Raw genomic sequence first — 4635 nt, 5'->3', positions numbered from 1 at the left:
CACTGCTGCTAGAAGTGTTGTTCGGTACAACACTTGCTAGGCGGTGTTGTTCGGTACAACACTGCGCTAGGAAGTGTTGTTCGGTACAACACTGCTGGCTGGTACGAAGTGTTGTTCGGTACAACACTGCCGGAAGTGTTGTCCGGTACAACACTGCTGGTACGAAGTGTTGTTCGGTACAACACTGCTGCCGGAAGTGTTGTTCGGTACAACACTGCTGCTAGAAGTGTTGTTCGGTACAACACTGCTGCTAGGAAGTGTTGTTCGGTACAACATTGCTGCTAGGAAGTGTTGTTCGGTACAACACTGCTGCTAGAAGTGTTGTTCGGCACAACACTGCTGCTAGGAAGTGTTTTCGGTACAACACTGCTGCCAGGAAGGTTTGTTCGGTACAACACTGCTGCTAGGAAGTGTTGTTCGGTACAACACCTGCTAGGCGGTGTTGTTCGGTACAACACTGCTGCTAGGAAGTGTTGTTCGGTACAACACTGCTGGCTGGTACGAAGTGTTGTTCGGTACAACACTGCTGCTAGAAGTATTGTTCGGTACAACACTGCTGCTAGAGGTGTTGTTCGATGCAACACTGCTGCTAGGCGGTGGTGTTCGGTACCACTGCTGCTAGAGTGTTGTTCGGTACAGCACTGCTGCTAGGAAGTGTTGTTCGGTTCAACACTGCTGCTAGAAGTGTTGTTCGGCAACACTGCTGCTAGAAGTGTTGTTCGGCATACACCGCTGCCAGGGAAGTGTTGTTCGGCAACACTGCGGCTAGGAGTGTTGTTCGGCACAACACTGATGCCAGGAGGTGTTGTTCGGCACACTGCTGCTAGGAAGTGCTGTTCGGTGCAACACTGCTGCTAGGAAGTGTTGTTCGGTACACTGCTGCTAGAAGTGTTATTCGCGGACAACATCAGGCTAGAGTGTTGTTCGGTACAACACTGCTGCCAGGAAGTGTTGTTCGGTGCAACACTGCTGCTGAAGTGTTGTTCGGTTCAACACTGCTGCTGTTGTGTTGTTCGGTGCAACACTGCTGCCAGGCGTGGTGTTGGAACAACACTGCTGCTAGGAAGTGTTGTTCGGCACAACACTGCCGTTGGGAAGTGTTGTTCGGTACAACACTCGCTAGGAAGTGTTGTTCGGTACAACACTGCTGCTAAAGTGTTGTTCGGTACAACACTGCTGCTAGGAAGTGTTGTTCGGTTCAACATTGCTGCTGGGAAGTGTTGTTCGGCACAACACTGCTGCTAGGAAGTGTTTTTCGGTATAACACTGCTGCTAGGAAGTGTTGTTCGGTACAACACTGCTGCTAGGAAGTGTTTTTCGGTACAACACTGCTGCCAGGAAGGTTTGTTCGGTACAACACTGCTGCTAGGAATTGTTGTTCGGTACAACACTCTGCTAGGCGGTGTTGTTCGGTACAACACTGCTGCTAGGAAGTGTTGTTCGGTACAACACTGCTGGCTGGTACGAAGTGTTGTTCGGTACAACACTGCTGCCGGAAGTGTTGTCCGGTACAACACTGCTGGCTGGTACGAAGTGTTGTTCGGTACAACACTGCTGCCGGAAGTGTTGTTCGGTACAACACTGCTGGCTGGTACGAAGTGTTGTTCGGTACAACACTTGTGAAGTTGTTCGGTACAACACTGCTGGCTGGTACGAAGTGTTGTCTGCACAACACTGCTGCTAGGAGGTGTTGTTCGGTACAACACTGCCTGGTACGAAGTGTTGTTCGGTACAACACTGCTGCTAGGAAGTGTTGTTCGGTACAACACTGCTGGCTGGTACGAAGTGTTGTTCGGTACAACACTGCTGCTAGGGAGGTGTTGTTCGGTACAACACTGCTGCTAGAAGTGTTGTTCGGTACAACACTGCGTCGGAAGTGTTGCGCTGCAACACTGCCGGGGGAGTGTTGTTCGGTACAACACTGCAGCTAGGAAGGTGTTGTTCGGTACAACACTGCCGCTAGAGTGTTGTTCGGCACAACACTGCAGCTAGGAAGTGTTGTTCGGTACAACACTGCTGCTAGAAGTGTTGTTCGGTACAACACTGCGCTAGGAGTGTTGTTCGGTACAACACTGCTGCTAGGGAGTGTTGTTCGGTACAACACTGCTGCTAGGAAGTGTTGTTCGCACAACACTGCAGCTAGGAAGTGTTGTTCGGTACAACACTGCTGCTAGGAAGTGTTGTTCGGTACAACACTGCTGCTAGGAAGTGTTGTTCGGTACAACACTGCTGCTAGGTAGTGTTGTTCGGTATAACACTGCTGCTAGACGGTGTTGTTCGGTACAACACTGCTGCCAGTGTTGTTCGATACAACACTGCTGCCAGGAAGTGTTGTTGGGTACAACACTGCTGCTAGGCGGTGTTGTTCGGTACAACACTGCTTCTAGGCGGTGTTGTTCAGCAAGTGTTTCATGGCCACCATTCAGCAAGTGTTGCACGGCCACTATTCATCAAGTGTTGCACGGCCACTGTTTTGAAAGTATTGCACGGACACTGTTTTGAAAGTGTTGCACGGCTCCTATTCAGTAAGTGTTGCACGGCTACTGTTCAGCAAGTGTTGCACGGCCACTGTTCTGAAAGTGCTGCACAACCACTGTTTTGAAAGTGTTGCACGGCCACTATTCAGCGTGTTGCACGGCCACTGTTTTGAAAGTGTTGCACGGCCACTATTCAGCAAGTGTTGCACGGCCACTGTTCTGAAAGTGTTGCAAGGCCACTATTCAGCAAGTGTTGCACGGCCACTGTTTTGAAAGTGTTGCACGGCTACTATTCAGCAAGTGTTGCATGGCCACTGTTTTGAACGTGTTGCACTGCCACTGTTTTGAAAGTGCTGCACGGCCACTGTTTTGAGAAGTGTTGCATGGCCACTATTCAGCATGTGTTGCACGGCCACTGTTCTGAAAGTGTTGCACGGTCGCTGTTTTGAGAAGTGTTGCATGGCCACTATTCAGCATGTGTTGCACGGCCACTGTTCTGGAAAGTGTTGCACGGTCGCTGTTTTGAGAAGTGTTGCATGGCCACTATTCAGCATGTGTTGCACGGCTCCTATTCAGTAAGTGTTGCACGGCTACTGTTCAGCAAGTGTTGCACGGCCACTGTTCAGCAAGTGCTGCACGACCACTGTTTTGAAAGTGTTGCACGGCTCCTATTCAGTAAGTGTTGCACGGCTACTGTTCAGCAAGTGTTGCACGGCCACTGTTCTGAAAGTGCTGCACAACCACTGTTTGAAAGTGTTGCACGGCCACTATTCAACAAGTGTTGCACGGCCACTGTTTTGAAAGTGTTGCACGGCCACTATTCAGCAAGTGTTGCACGGCCACTGTTCTGGTGCACGGCCACTATTCAGCAAGTGTGGCACGGCCACTATTCAGCAAGTGTTGCACGGCCACTGTTCTGAAAGTGTTGCACGGCCACTATTCAGCAAGTATGGCACGGCCACTATTCAGCAAGTGTTGCACGGCCACTGTTCTGAAAGTGTTGCACGGCCACTATTCAGCAAGTGTGGCACGGCCACTATTCAGCAAGTGTTGCACGGCCACTGTTCTGAAAGTGTTGCACGGCCACTGTTCTGAAAGTGTTGCACGGCCACTGGTGGTGCAGTACTACTCGGGTTGTAGAAGGTTGTAGGAACACATACTTGTAATTAGTCACATTTTCTATAATTATATAAATATTGAAGCTAAAAGAGGTTGTGTTGTCCGAGGTGTGTTAACCTACCTGGTGAGGGCCACGGCCTCTGTGGAACGGCCACTAAGTTGTCGAGAAGAAAACAATCACTAAATACAAACGTTTTTGTCCCTTATATTTTGTTTCTTTTCAAAATCGTATTATTGTTTACTTTGTGTCTTTATACATTTTTTGAATGTTTCTCGTTTTGTTGACTTTTTATCTGGATAGGAAATTTTTCAGTATTTAAAACTCCGAGATATTAATTCATGCATTACGCTCTTGTATTCGAATTTAACATCAAGAATAAACTAACACGCCTCAAATAAAGTTTCAACATTTTTATCACAATATGCAAATATTTAATCAATATTTACTGAAAGTGAGTAGTAAGTACCAGCACAACGTTTAGACCGTGCACGATGGCGCCACCAGAAAACTGACCCCCATAAACGTAGGGAAACAAGTAGGTGAATGGTTGCTCGTGTGTCTGGCAGCACCAAGCCTGCTGGAAGATGCGCGGGAGGCAAGGATTATCGTCCCGTGCTCTATCGATATACGCCAGTAGTGAGTGACGTCTTACAGGGGAAGACTTCATATTTGGTGAAACTTTTATTCAATATGTTTGAAGTCTACTAAGACGTTGTAATGTGAATCATCCGTGAGAGGGTGTTGTGTTGTGTTCACTAACATTATGATGCTTCAAGAGTCGCACAACACTGTACAGTATATACTATAGTCATATTTTCTATCTGGAAACCACTTGTTTATATGGAAGGTCCCAAGGGAGTTAGGAATGGTCCAGGGGGCGGTGGGGAAGGTTCCGGGGGTGGTGGGGAAGATTTCGGGGGCGGTGGGAGAGGGACCTGGGGATGGAGAGGGTCTTGGGAATGGAGAGGGTCTCGGGGGTGGGGATGGTTGGTCTCGGGGGTGATTGGGAGGGTCTCGGGGGTGATGAAGAGGGTCTCG

The sequence above is a fragment of the Homarus americanus genome, unplaced genomic scaffold, assembly GCF_018991925.1.
Source record: "Homarus americanus isolate GMGI-L3 unplaced genomic scaffold, GMGI_Hamer_2.0 scaffold23505, whole genome shotgun sequence".
In the NCBI taxonomy this organism is placed as follows: Eukaryota; Metazoa; Arthropoda; class Malacostraca; order Decapoda; family Nephropidae; genus Homarus; species Homarus americanus.
The sequence above is the reverse complement of the archived record's forward strand: the minus strand, read 5'-3'. Positions refer to the sequence as shown.